Source organism: Bombus huntii, chromosome 5 (genome assembly GCF_024542735.1).
Source record: "Bombus huntii isolate Logan2020A chromosome 5, iyBomHunt1.1, whole genome shotgun sequence".
Classification (NCBI taxonomy): domain Eukaryota; kingdom Metazoa; phylum Arthropoda; class Insecta; order Hymenoptera; family Apidae; genus Bombus; species Bombus huntii.
The window spans coordinates 12,649,630-12,665,287 of NC_066242.1; the positions used below are offsets into that span (position 1 = coordinate 12,649,630).

General features: G+C 44.5%; 1 protein-coding gene across 2 annotated transcripts in view; it reads left to right on the forward strand.

Annotated features, from left to right (window-relative positions):
* Nucleotides 1-15,658, forward strand: part of LOC126865592 (solute carrier organic anion transporter family member 74D) — an 86,961-nt gene that overhangs the window by 3,295 nt on the left and 68,008 nt on the right. For both annotated transcript variants that reach the window (XM_050618316.1, XM_050618317.1), the window contains exon 2: nt 9-45. The gene's annotated coding sequence lies outside the window, so the exon portion shown is untranslated. The remainder of the gene's footprint in view (nt 1-8; nt 46-15,658) is intronic.

The following is a 15,658-nucleotide window of genomic DNA, read 5'->3' on the forward strand; positions in this document are numbered from 1 at the left end:
AATTGCAGCCGGAGCATCCGTCCGTCGTTGGAGAAAAGCAATGTGGTGAGTCTCGACTTTCCTTCCATACTACTTTGTAACTTTAGATTATTCGTTAGGGTTATACTATGGCCTTGTGTTATACGTTTCGAACGTAGGTTATACCTTAATATGCGAAGTGATGTCGGGTTAAACCGTAATTCTATAGGATAGGTCGTGAAGCAAACGCTAGTAAAACGCCGACGATATTTTTAAAGATTCAAGAAAACTAATCATTAATCATATAATTGTGCCATCAATGGCAAAAATTGATTCAAATGTACTGACTCCTAATCTTTCTTAAACAGATTGTTCAACAGGTTGTTAGACAGTAAATTAAAAATTTTGTACCTCGTATAGACAATGTTCGAAATGCACGAGGTTATATTGCTTAAATATGAAATAGCAATATATATTAGAGAAAAATTCGGCCTATGTATCTAGAATTCTGTAAGAATCTGGCAACATCGGAAAGCGAACGAGCAATATGAGAGTGAGAATATCTCATAAATTGAAATTCAGAGCAGCAAAACAGAGATATGTACTACCGTTCATTAGCATTTGGACGCTTGTACCTTATGATAAATATATAAAACGTACTTAGAACTTAAAACACAACTTTTTCTTTTTAAATTTCAATTTCTCACGTTATCTATTATATATTCTAAATAATAATGTTTTACGTTTTATTGTATTTTAAACTTGTATTATTCGCTTTATGTTTCTTTATCACTGTTATTTTGTTAACAATTCTCGGAGGCTTACGAATAGCCTTAACCTTTTGCTCCGAAATCGTGAGTAAAAGAACGGTACGTAGAAAACAAATGTGCCGGTACACGCACACACAAGTCACGTGTCGTGTTTCCATTGCATGCTGTTATGCCTAATTAGTGGCTTGGTCGGTTGCATGCGGAAAGTAACTTAACTATTTTTTCGCGTAATTAACTGATGAACGCGTGTTAAACGCGTCGTCGCGTTTCTCTTTCAACACCGTTTCAATCTGTCCTACTATCGATGTACATTGTTTCTGGAACACGAAATTCGAAATTATTCCATCGATCGCCGTTAGACGATTACTCCGTCCACCGCGTCGAGCGTAAACGTGTTGCAATTTAGTTGAAACCCTTAGCTTCGTTGATAGAAGGTTATTGTCCGATCTAATTGCCAGTTGAACCCGTCCAGTCCTGGACTCGCGGTTTCATTTACCACCGTGTGTCCTATCTCGGCGGAATCAATGCGATCTCATTGCAGTATGCGTGTGGAGACTCATGTATTTACACATACACGTTCAACAGCCGGCGTATCACTTATCCTTATAACGCGTGCAGGACTCGAGATGAATCCGTGTCTATCGTCGACGTACTGTTAGTTTCACGAGAGAATCCACTTTGAAGATGAAAATATGGCTAACTTTGTGGAAGGTGGAGGAAAAGACGACCTCATGTCGTACGTTTCTCTTTGTATACATCGCGAGTTGTACATTATTTGTGTAATTTCTAGAAAACTACGCTAAAGCAGAGAACAGTGCCAATGCATTGCTCGATGTTCGATTAGCTCGTGTAGAATGCTGTTCACGTTCCGATCTATCGGTTCACGGAAGTCCGCATTGGCCGGCGCGCGTTATAAAAATTCAAGAATTCCACGAAGTTTCTGGTAGAGGCTTAGAGGGGCGTTCTACTCGCGTAGAATGAATCACGGTTGCGATTTGAAACGCAAAATATTTGAAGGCGAGACGGGTTGGAACGGACGCGAAGCTTTCTACACCAAAATTTCCGTTCGCCTCGTGAATATCTACATAATACGTCGGAAGTGGCGGTCGTACGATCCCGCGTCATTTGCATCGGCGGGAATTGGCTAATCGGCAATTCCGCGTAGGTTAACCAAACGGCCGTCGGGAATGCCAGTCGATCTTCCGTGTGAACACGACCACGCTTTCCTATCACGACGAACCTCCATTTTCTAATCTTCCAATCAATTAATTATATGTATCAAAATTCCAGACGAGTCTCACAAACACACATGCACGCTTAAATTACTCTAACATTGTTTAACATCAACGACCTCGCTTAAAAGAGAATTGCAGAGTCGATGTTTGTCAAGCAAATGATAGTCGACACGACGAAGTTTGGAATTAATATTAATTATCGAGCAATCATTGGCGCGATAGGGAAAGGAACGAGTGAAATTACGAACGAAACACGCTACGCGAAGCAGAACGAGGTCGTCGCTCGTGCGTTATGAACTTTACATGTTGTGAAGTGACGCGTCGAGACGTTTGATTCGTTCTGCTGATTTGCCTCTGTTACTTTTAGGAGATCGAGTCTAGTACCGCGAACCATTTATCTTCATCTTGGCCGTCATTTCTTTTCATTTGTTCCATCGACGTAGAACAAGACCCTCCGTCACCCTATTCTATTAACAGCCACGCGATGGTACTGCATATGCAAAGCCCTTATCGTTATTGTAGAACGATGTCCCGTTCACTGAACCTTTCTGCTTATACGTAGCGTAGATCTGGCCGCGTAGTTTAATCATGTATCGTTCGATTCTCTCGATTCTGCGTATCGTTTCGTTCGAGGTCAGGTCTAGCAATGGAGAGTACCCGATCAGACGTTGTTAGACCGTGAAAAATGCTTCGTCACAGACATTGAATGACACTGTAATCTTCGGTTGCGAGGCAAATTAAAACTGCTTAAGCCCAGACGTTCTTCGTTCGATTCTGTAAATTTGTTCGTCGTAATTAGTCATTGGCTTTAGATGATACTGCATTTTAAAATACAGATTCTATAGTTTCCATTCTTTTTCAGACTTTGTTTGGACTTTGGACAATATAATACTACACGATCCATCCGCAGTTCAACGTATCGAATTATTGAATTTAGATAGTTGCGAATCGCCATCAACTAGGTATCGTTTCTCTATCATTATCGTCCATCGCTTATTTTACATTCCCCTTTGCGTTATCTGTTACGTTAACAGTAGCAAAATTATCGAGCAAATGGAAAGTTACAAATTCCCTGCCTCGCCTCGTATCTTCTCTTCTAAATTCATATTACCGCATCGGTCGGTTGCGAGGTAATTTCGTATGCGCGAATCGTATTCGATTACATCATTACTAGCATTCATACATCGCGCATAGTTTGCGCCAAACCCCATGATCTACGCAGCGGATCGGGCAACGATGAAGCATCGCGATCGGCTTGCCGTGAAATCTGTCAATGAAGCGGCGTTCTTGCATGCGTGGATTTCTAAATGAAAGAGAGAGCAGCGGAGAGGAGAGCGTGCGTTAGTAGTTCGTCCCACATCCTAGAAAAAAGCGGGTCATGTGGACGGATGGTTCAGTTGCCGACAGGATAACATTGCTTGGCAAGGACGACCGCCATCATCGACGCCGGCGTCGACGTTCATTGGCCTAAATCGCGGCATCGCTAGTCACTAACGTGTAGCATGCTAATTCTCGCTAGTAAAAATGCTAATGCGTCGTCTCTTGTTTCAACCGGCCGTTTCTCTCTCTCTCTCTCTCTCTCTTTGTCTCTCTTTGTCCGATTAAGTCGCGTTCAGGTAGCCGACTTTTATATTTTATAGTCCCTCTCGCACATAAAATCTTGTTAGTTTCGTTTTGTCTGTAAAGCATTGGATCGTTTATCGAAACGCTGATACGAACACTGATGTTTTATGACTCGGCATTACTCGATCGGTCTAATGATGTGTAATGATAGTTTCTATCTTCTTGCAACGATTTTATATACGAGATTTATAGAGTCGAGTCCTCGAAGTTACAAGATCGCGTGATACGATAGTACGCGAACAATTTGACCGATTATCGACTCGGATAATCGATCGAATTTCTTACGTATTGTATTCCGTATTGCATACATCGCGGGTCGAGAAGATGGCATTGTGATAGAATTAATAATAATCTCGATTATCAAGTTTCTCGGTTAGGATTAGAAATTTTAAATAATCTATATATAGGCGAGATGAACTTTTACTTCGGCGCTTCAATTCGGTTCATAGAAGTTCAGTTCCGTCTAGCATTTGCTGATAGTTAAAGGCGATGTTTAGCGGAACTCGTACAAGATACGCGCCAACTTTGTTCCATGGAACGACGTGGTCTAATGATTCGTCTTAAACGTGAATATATACGCGGCAGCTGCACGCATCGTGGACGTCCTTTAACATTTTCTGAAAACGTTTCTGCGCGTGTTACGTAGAATATCTCAGACGCTAAAGCATACGATTCTCGAGATCTATGTTCCATCGTGAATCTTGTTTTATCGCAAACTTTTAACTGCTCGGAGCGAACGTATTCACTTGGTAATGAAAGTGGACGGATCGAATTTTAAACGTGGAACATGCAGAATCGTGTATTTTCGTGGCACTTCGCGTGACGAAAGATATCCCATTGGGCCGTTTCAGAGCAACTCGTAAGATCTAAAACAGCCCTTCGTGCTCTCGTTATTTTCAGATTGACGACGCAGATACGCGTTATTCCACTTGCTATTTTCCTCCCGCCTAACTAGGCTAATCGCTGGAATTTGTAAGCGAGCGATCTGGTCGTTCGATAACGCAGAGAAACGTGCATCAGCTATTCGATGCGATTTAGGTGTTAAAAGAACGTTAGATCGAGCCAGTTGCTGGGCTGTTTCACCGAAGGGAGACACGGACGAAAGCGATAAATCCGATAAAACGAATATTTCTCTGGCATTTTAAGGTCGGCGACTAAAACTCTGATTAAATGCACCGCTTATCGGTGTCACTGATTCGTGTTAAAGAGCAGCATTTCATTCGTGCGCGTCGTGAGAAGGCGCAATGAATTTCACTGAAACAACGTTTCTGCCTTCTATACTTGTACTCTTTTTTCTTCGATATCCTTCCCTCGATTGCTTTTCGAGTCGCACCGTCCACCCTTTATATTCTGTTCGTTCGAAACGAATTACCATCTTGGTCGCTTTTAATTCTTCGTAAGACAGTTGGTAAACCAGTCGTTTGCCAGGGTGCGAGTTCCAGAGAGGGGTTACTCGGATGAGAGCACGGTCGAGGAAGCGTTTATTGGCAGGATCGATGGTCGCGATTCCATCAAGCGTGAAAGGTCGAGACCCGGCTTCCTCCTTCTCTCTTTCTACTCAGACATTCAGAGTAATAAGTAGGCGACTGTACGAGATCGTACGTATGGTCGGATTGTTTTCATCCGACGAAAATGGTTCACCGTGAAAATAGACGACCTCTGCTGTGTGCGTGCGCGCGTAGAAATGGGGATGATGCAGTTGGCCTGGATAAAGGTCAGTGGCCGACCTAGCCCCCCAGCAAGCCGACCACCAGCTCTACCACCCACCGGTATTGATTTTGTTAACCTTCTAGGTTCTAGTCCCGTGCACCCCCTACTGTCGCCACCGGCACCCTTCCTACCAATGATATCTTGCCATCACGCTGTTCTACCTTTTGTCGTTTGTATTTTGCCCTCTGCGTTCCAGCAGCTCGTTCCCTTTTCCATTTTCTAACTGGCGTTTTACTTGACGTCTCAAGGGAGCGAATATTTCTAACGTGTACCTTAATGCCGAAGAAATATTCGACATTGCGAGGTCTGGTTTCGCGTATTTCTATTTTTTTGGAAGCTCTTGCGCTAGGTACGTGGGTGAAATACGCGCAAGAAGGCGATATTGGAGCATGCTCACGCTTGATATTCTCGTACAAAGCGAGGGCACGTTGCGTTCGGATTGCGATAGCCTCTCGAGCGGCCGATGCAGTTATCTATTTATGCCCTCTGTCCCGGCGAGTTTCAGTGTCGAGTGCAATCGAGAGTCTACTGGGTGTTTGGAAGCGAAACAATACGAGTCACGTAAATGTAAAATGCCGTCGCGGAAGGTTTCGCGATAGAATTGAATCGAGAAACTGTGCTCGTCTCGCGTTCGAATATTTTGTCGCGTGCGGGTTTTCCCTACGAGAGGTTTGGTATCAGATTCACTCTAGCAAGAACCATACAGCTCGTTTCAGTCACACCAGACCGTTTTATTTCTTCGTCTTGAGAATAATTCTTGCACGACGAAGGGTTTTATCGATTAATCACAACGTAATAGGATAATAATCTTCGTAGAATCGAGTCCGATCGGAACAAGAGAACACTGGTACTTGGTTTCATTCTCGCTATCCCGTAGCCAAGTAACGCGTGTACCCTAGCTGTAATTTACGATCGTAGAATCGCATTCTTACGCCTACTCGCAGACCGATTCTGCTTGTTCATTAGCGCATTCCTGCACTTTCCTTCTCGAAATGGGGCGGCGATTCGCGTATCGTATCACCGTCCTCGCGATACCTTGCAAGACGGATCGCCGGTTTACACCTTGCCTTTGCAGTCGACGCGTTTGTGCGCGTGCACGCGCGTGCGTGTTCGCCTCAAGCAGCTAGCGTACAACGGCGAGGCCCGCAAGCGGAATTCTAATGCCGTGTATCTGTGCCACTGTGCGAATTGAATTCCAATTATACGCTTGATTTACTTGTCATTCACCCGGTACTCTCTGAGAATTGCATCCACGACATTTGGCGCCACTCCATCTTCGTCGATTGTGACAACGGTGCCGGTTACCCTGACGACCGTGTCTTGGAAAATGAGATAATCGCTCGAGATTGACCAGGGATGAACTTCCACCAGCTACGTTTATGGAAGGAAGTAACAACTGTGGTTCAATCGTTCGTATCTCGATAAGTTCGTTCGAAGGATCGACGCTTTTTTTTTACGTTTCCCAGTATCGATTTAGCCGAATGAGACTGTCGTTTAATTTTTAAGCGAATAATTAAAGTTTATTATTTGTATAAAAAGCCGACAAGTATTGATTTTCACCACTGTCTTATATTACAGTAAAAAAAAAAAAAAAAAGAAAAGAAAAAAGATGGGAAAAATCGAGCGGACTAAGAATGGCCCAAAAAAGGAAGAACAAAGTTAATCTCTGTCAGCTGCGGTTATACATATCGTCGCAGAGTTTCGTAGCTCGCTATTTGCCGCGGGAACCGAAACTAATATCGCATCGACGAATATGCATGTGCATTTATCCGGATCATGCCATTCAAGAATATCGGCCAGCGACGAGATTTATAACGCGCCACGCCAGAAACGCGTACATTACGTGCTATTGACTGTATTACCTAGGAATTTGCATATACACATATGCAAATCGCGTAGCACGAATGTCGCCTATCGATCAGTCTTGTATCTCGCGTCGGTGCGCGAACTCGCGCTTCGCGGCAAACGGCAAATATGCCTTCATTAATATCGTTAATTGGCGAAAACACGCTCCAGTTCCGCTGCGAGATTCGATACTCCGTCAGCTAGATGTTACTCCATTCTAATTAAGTTCATCGCTCGTTTTGTGTCATCGCGATCGTTTAATACCAGGTCGATGACGGTGAATTCTGCTGAACAATCTCGGCGCACGATCGATCGTTGTTTTTTAACGAACTGTGAACGACGAGTAACTGGACCGAGCCACGAGGTTGCTTTGTGCTTGTTGCGGTGTAATTTAGTACGAAAATCGTAAACGCTTCGAAAGAGTCTCCCGTAAATATTTCCTGTGGACCCGTTAGAATTTTAAGGAGCTGGATTACCATAAGATCGAGAAAGTTGGTTTCGTTTGAATATCAAGAAATATTTAAAGAACGCGGAGAAATCTCGAGGCGGAAACAAATTTTAATCAGGCGAATTGCCAAATTTCACCTGGCAATCGATTAACCTACATTCGACGTTTTTCTAACTCCAGACATTTCCTCTGTCGAGCCTGTTTCGTTCGTGTAGCCCACTTTAAAATTGGATGAAGGAAAGAGAATTTTCGGTTATCGGTTCGTCGTCTGCTTTGTCTCTTTTTCTTTTTCTCGTAGCTTCTCTCGTCGATCCAGTGGACCAATTAGAGTGGCGGTTAGAAAGAACGGCAGAAACGAAGGAAAGGTCATTGTCGGCCACCGGAGACATTTCTATCGGCGATCGGACGGTCAGGGCCGAACTACTGTACCTAAATCTTTCAATATCCATCCTTTGCGTTGTGTTAGCGAACAGCGTTGAAAATCGATACAACGTGCTCGAGAAGTTTCAGTTTTCGATGCTTTTTCTTTTCGAATATCGAGGTAAGAAACTACAGAGAGATATATAAGATGCATAAGATACGAAGTTTACGATCCAATGAATATGAAATTAGCCAAGATCGAATAGGGAGTGAAATTTTCATCCCAAACTCGATTTTACTTTCGTTTGTTCCGCAATTGCGTACAGTACACGCGTATACGGTTGCGTTAACGAATCGCATGTACTGTAGTATCGCGTTAGCTGGCCAGAATATTATTTCGTTAATTGATCATTTCTATCAGTTCTTGGAACCCGTGTTCGTGAAATGAGCTTTTGATATTACGCGTGAGATGTACGGTCAGTTAGGAAAGCGCTACCGAACCATAGTCTCTACCGACGGTTCATTTCTTTCGAATAAATTATTGCAATACAAGGTTCACCTGTTGTCACATCCACCTGTAAAAGGCATCGTGATCTACCCGCATCTTCGCTTATCACGATTAACGAAACACACCTTGCCTGAGACGTTTATCGCGCAGTGTACGATTGGCAGAGGCGCAATGATGGCGCGATTTAAATCAGCATCTCGTAGGCGTTCGTCGACTTTCACGACGACCACGTTTTCCTCGGTCCGTCATCCTTGGAACGTGCTGCGAGCGTACAAAGTCTATAAATTAGATAATTAGCATTTCCAAGAAGTCGTGTTTTCAGTCTTTCCAGTAGACTATACGACAACCCTATCCTCCTTTTTCCTTATCCGTATTATTATGTAGGTAATTGTTATAGGTAAATTATGGCAAGTGGATTGGCGGCGATCAGTAGGCAGGATAAATAAGCTGCGATTAATGAATGAGTCGAGTGTGACTCTTTAACGAGCGTCTCATTCTTTGCCACGAGATACACCGCGTATTGCAACAAACATCGTGGTTTATTGTCGTGTCGTTTATGAATTATAGAGTTGTCGAAGGGAATGAATCGCTCCTTAGATAGTAACATGGATACCCGGATGATAAATATTCATTCGCGGATATCTGCCGCCAAACGAATCGCTTTACGTAACGTTAATAGCGAAATTCTCGCGGCAGCGGTTCAAAAGCATCGTGGTTAGTGCCGTTTCGGAAGACGCGAAATAGCAGAAGCAGAAATGAACGATCGTCCGATCTCGAACGATGAAATTCGTTAAAACGTTCCGTGAACGCGGTCTTCGCGCGCGATTTTCCCTTCCAGTCACGTGTACGTCATCTCCTGCTTTTGCATACACTCGAAACGTCAGTGGGTTGAATGGAAAATTTATCGCGCGCCAAAAACATGGACGCACATGGCATGAAACGCGTTAACACGCAAGTGCACGGAGCATAGGATCGAGTAATAGGTATTCATAGAGTCTCGTGGATATTCTTCTTCCCTATAAATGCTTCTTTGTCGTAATTACGCGTTCACTTTTCCTAGTTGAACGATGTTCCCGTCAATCGTGCGATGCACGCGGCTGTATTTCCGACAAATTATCCAATTACCTGCAATTATCGTACGATAGTCACCGTTCGCTGGATGATGAACGCGTTTTCACTCGACGACGGTTATATTCTTCCCTACTCGGGATAGTTAACAATGTTACACACGGCGAACTGTTTGCAGCACACTCGTTTAACCTTATGAACGGTAGCGAGCACTCGCTCATTTTCCACTTAGAACGTCTTGTGTCGCCGTCGTCATCGAAACGAGAATGAAACGTGGTGTGACCCAGTTATATCCCACGATTTTCGTGTTCCAGATAGCGGCCATTGGCGTGACGATATCTTCCCTTAAACAAAGGCTTCGCCTCTTTTTCCTATTCTTCTCTTTCAACCGGAAATTAAACCGTTCCCGTGCAGTACATTCTTCCATACTCTTGGTTAAAGTTGTTTCCAAACTGCTGTTGGCAAACTAGACACACTAACTGTGAAAGAAACTGCTCGAAATTGTTCTCAGCGCTCGTCTAATTACCAGTGTGATTCGCGTGTATCTTTTTGCGAAATACCGAGGCGCTAACGAACTCCTTCGCGTTTCTCAGTCGTATTTTGGACCCGTGGTAACGGCACCGCGGGTTAACGTTCACGTGCCAGTGATTTCTCTACGAGAAGAGACAGATTTTTAGTGGTACGCGTTTGCACCACAATGGCTCGTTGGAATATTACGAGATGTGCGAATGGAAATGTGGCTTGCAGGCCTATCTGCTGCCAGAAGACATTCCTAAGGTTTGACGTTGAGTCTAATAGAAAAACTGAGCATCTGCCAGGGCCGTAGCGGTCGTCACGCGAATAACAATACGACGAACGTGTACGCGCGGCATGTCGAACGATAGGCGTGTGCCTGTTTGTTCGTTCTTTACTTCTCTTTAATCGATAACCTCTAGAACGACACACGTTGAAGAAATTTGTGCTTCTCAAAGATAGATTTTCGGTTAGGTTAAAAATTTTAAGGAACCGAACTGGCACCGAAGGATAAATGAAATTATCGATTAGCGAATATCAGATGGGCCAGAACTCAAACATTGGCCTTTCATTAACCGGTTCAGACTGTCTAACCAATTGAGCAATCCGTAACCCTTGGCAAATTGTTTCTTCCTAGGCTCTACGTTCCACACGACCGGTCGCATTCTTTTTGCAGTAACCGAGCAAGAAGTTGAGAGAAGTGCTAAAAGCACCACCGTTAAAGAGTCTCGTATATCCCCTCCGTAACAGCTCGCACTCCGGACGAAATTGCTAAAAGTAAGATCAATGAACGGACCTTGCGGACGAGCCTGGTGTCTTGACCAGCACAACGAACACCGTCCGCCCACGATATCATTAACTTTTCCACCTACGGTCAGCGGTGGTCAAGTGGCAGGTAGAGAAACGGCCGGGGTGCACCACCCCGTTTCTATGGAAGCCGATTTTCCACGGATATCGATGCGTCGATGGCTGCGTGGAAATAGACACTGATCGATCTATCATCTCGTCCTTCGCGATCGTGGGCAAAGGAAAAGGAAGAAAGAGGAGCATAACTGGGCATTTGCCAGGGGCGTACGCGATGGCCGCGCTAGAATATCAATGCGCGGCTAGCGAATCGTTAGACGAGAGAGAGAGAGAGAGAGAGAGAGAGAGAGGAGAGAAAAATAACGAGGATGCGAGGTGGAGAGGAAAAGAGACGATCGTGCGCGAGTTACACGCTCGTGCAGAGAGAATTCCCCGGGGCTGCGAGAGCGTAACCACGTAAGGCGTATCGGGCGCGAGGCCACCGGTGCATTGTCATCTTCCCACACGCGATGCACATCGAGAAGTACAAGAGAGATACGAGCTGCGGCGGCGGCGGCGGTGGCGGCGGCAGCGGCGGCGGAGGAGGAAGAGGAGGAGGAGGAGGAGAGTCTTTCCTGCTATGATCTGTCCGTTTGCACGAGGAAAAACTCGCTCGGTGCTGTCGATAACCTGGTTCGGTTCGCGAATTCACGGTCACACGCGCGCCACGGGACAGATCGTGCGGGATTTCGTGGCACCGATTCCCTTTTCCTTCTTGCCGATGGCATTTACAGTGGCACTCGTAAATGTCGGACGCTACTCGGTGCTCGTTGCTGAGAATGATTTATTCGCGATTTGAAAAGATCCTCTTTCGATGGCTGAGGGTACTCGAATGGCTAACAACGAGAACCATCGATTGATTTATATTTTCTGATGCTTGGTGACGAGGAGGTTTGGTTCGATAGGGGTGGTTTATCAACTCTCCCTAGGTTATTTATCATTCCTAATGAAAGACGTATGGGTACTATGCATATTACAAATTGTGCTTTCTTAGTCGCTTTTTGTATTACCGATCTATTTACGTTTTTACCAACGATAACCATTGTACACACGATTTTTATTGTACATCGCACAATTGCGATATAAAAAAATACATTGCGACGATGCATCTGCTCCTTATGCTGAAAATATCAGGCGACTCGGGAAAAGGTTTGGTGTAGGAAATTTCTAACGTTGAGCTACAATGTGATTCGCGGAATGTCTACAGGGGAAATGAAATTCGTAGAGTGGGCGTTGTTTATGACGCGGTTGGAACTGGTAGGAACGCGCGAAACCGTAAATCTCTGGCCATTTATTTCCCAGGACGGGGGGTTTCGAACACGTAATACTTTCATCCACTTTCCCTGTCGGTGTTCCTCGCAAAACTTTTCAAAGCACTCTCCTCGGCCGCTGCTTTCCATCTAAAGTAATTTCTACTCCGATCACGCTTCCTTTCTCCCGTCACGTCACACCGCGATAAAGCGAACCTCGCTGGTAATATCGATCGTTAAATTGCAAGAATATTCTGTTCATCGGGATGAGATCTTCTCGAGAAGCAAGTAAAAAGCCGAACAAAGTTGCTCCGATCCTATCGTGCAAAAAGAATCGTATTTGTTTTCTCGATCACCACGCCAGTTTTACCTTAGTAAGGTTTAACGAGTATTACTTTCCATTTTCCGCTCGGTACGATTAAATAATTTTTTACATTGCAACTGATTTCAATATCCCACGTTAAGGCTACCGTTTATTTGCTATAAAATTAGCATCGTAATAACGTTCGATTCCGAGATCGTATCGCGTCGATCGGGAATCATTATCACAATGAAAGGTTCTGACTTTTCCTTCGGCTGGTGACTTCGTTGCACGCACTGCGAGCGTGTCCTGTCGACTTTTTTCACTTAGTTAAGTGGGTCGACTTTCGTCATCGACGATAAAAAGAGTCGGGTGGGGGGTGGGCAAAAACGTGGCAAAATCACTGACAAATTTCGTTTCTTCGTCGTCGAAATTCGAGATTTAAATTTCAAAAAAAAAAAAAAAAAAAAAAGAAGGAGGCAAACGTTATAAATCATCTGGACGATGTAACGAGATTTTAAAATGTCGTACTGCGTGTTTAATTCGTGGCTGGTCAATTTTCTTAATGCAGTTGCATAACGTGAATCGTAAACGAGGGAGACAACCCTTTCCTTTAGCACGCTCGTGCACGCTACACGCGTCAACTATTTTCGTTCTCTGACGCGTCCTCTCGTTTAATTTCCATGAACATTACGCAATCAAGCTTTTAGAATATATTAAAAATAAGAGAAAGTCGTTTCTCTTAGCAACTTGTAGCATTTCGTTGATCATTTTTGTTGCGGGGATTAGCTAATTAAACGTTAAGGTGAAAAGGAACAGTAGTATCCTGCTTTCGTTGAAAAATTCCAACTTTTACTCGACCATGATCTGGCGTGATCAGGTTTATAAAAGAAAAAAAAAGGCACGACCGATCGGGCATAATAGATACGCGCATCGGCCTTCCATTTTTCGATCGCACGTGTCGTTTTACGTTGCCGCGAACGCGACAGGTTTTCCCCACTGTCGTTAGCAGTTTCGTCTAGGAAAGACGAAAAGACCGGTTGCGAATCGGTTTCGGTTCCTAGATTCATTTTCCTGGAACTTCTTGCGCGCGGTCTCTTCTCTCTTGGCGTTTTAGCGAGAAATGAATTGTGTTTTTAAGATTAACGGGACCGTTCCCCGGTAAGACAATCTCGTTAACCGGTATTTGCTTAGCTAAGACGTTAGAGAGAACGCTGTTCGTCAACAGGAAAGATGAAAAATCGTTTCGTCGCCGTAAGAAGAATCACAGGGACCATAGGCACGGTGGACATTCGTTCGATTACGATATCATCTATCAACCGTGGATTGGCGAAATTGTTCCGTTCGAAAGAACTTTGTCAGCTGGATATTTACGGGATCGTGACTCCTCGACGTATCCTGTATGCTGTAACACGTGTTTCCGACTCCTACACGAGCTTTGCTTTGCTGGGAACAGGCTTGCCGACAACAAAATTGCGTATTCTCCGTGTCGAATTGATCGTAGGATGTGTAACAGGGTTGGAGGGAAGTCACGCGAGTACGAACGAGATGGCCGAAACGGGGGAGAAGTGGGCAGAGACGAAAGATGGAAAAATTACGAAGAGGAAAGCGAGTCTGCGAATATGGCGAAGAACGTTCGAGATGAGTGTACGTAATCGCTAGAGTAACGCGATTGGACTGTGGATGAAGTGGCAACAACATCAGAAGTGGAAGAAGAAAAAGTAGAAGAAGAAGGCGAAGGATAAGAATAAGATGGAAGAAACGAAGCAGAAGAGAAAGAAGGAAGAAAATGAAGAGACAAGCGATGCGTAGCGGGGGCGGAGGATAGCTTCGCAATAGCTCAACTCTGGAATGAGGAAGTCTCGTACGAGACGACACCGCGGGAATACTAAAGTCTGGGTTACTAATAGTTGGTTACTTCGCGTATTCCAGCCTCATAGCTTCTCGCGAGGTGGAGCTTCTTGGGATCGTATTTGTGTGCCGGGTGACTTTGTATCGGCGCCATTTGTCCGCGTTACCACGAACGAAAAGGGGATCGTCGCTGTCTCGCCTCGTGATCTTCTCTTTTCCTGCGGCTGTTGATTTGCGACTCGCTTCTGGGAATGAAATATGCAAACGGGTCTGGGACTGGGTCAAGAATTAACTGGTCGAGTTAGTTTTCGGTATACTCGTCGTGCACTTTGACAATCCACAGATCGAGGAATCAATTTCTGTTTGACATTTTCTATAAATTACGACGAAAGATCAGGTGTTACGTCGATTACTCGTGAAACTCGACGATTAAATGCTGTTTCTTGTTTTTCTTTAATTCGTATCTGTCGATCGCACGTTGACGTCATACTTTTTCGTCGAGCGACCAGCGATAAATTCGGCCGAAAATTTGATTTCTCACTGCGCCGATCCCGATGCAAAACGACGGTTAAAATCTTCTCTCTGTGCGTTTCTCGAAACTCGACTTTTATGGACTGTCACCATTGTGAGCCGTTCTGGGTGGCGACCGTGTACGATTCGTACTTCGCGCGTCCCCGGCTATTTTACTACATAGTTAGCAGCGTGTTTCTATCCGTCGTGCTCTGTAAAAAGTAACGCGCGGGTTACGAGTAAATCCGTGCGAAGTATCCCGTTAATCTGACAAGTAATGGCGCATCAGTACGTTATATATCGCAGCGCATAAATCATCGGCGTATAAATCGTTTAGCATAACAACGTAGCAGCGGCGATAATATGCACGTGTGCCGTGGTAGCTCGCGTATTTTTGCAGTTCCAGAGAGGGACGGCTATTTTTGAGAAACTCGTGGAGAACGTATTTAGAAATTGCCAGTGGGGAATCGTTCGCTGGTATTATTAAATCAATGTTCATTGTAGTATTTGTCAATTTCGCCGCGCGCTGTCCATGGGATGTATCGGTTAAGCCGGAGTCGTCCCGCGTTGAGACAACTTTACGACGATCGCTTGTTTGCAATGAATCGAGGGATTTTGATAGTTGGACGATCCGAAGTTAGGTTAGGACGCATAGTTATTCAACAACTTCGACGTAAATCGCTACGTTCCCATTATTCTCTTTTACGATTTAGCAGAACTTATTCTTTATCGTGGCACGATCAGAGGTCGAACTTTTTCAAATATCGACCACGATCACGTTCTTCGAAACGACGACGCCCGATGTTTCATCGATTCGTGAATTATCAACAAAGACTCGACAGCTCCTGTCCCAGACGATTTCGTA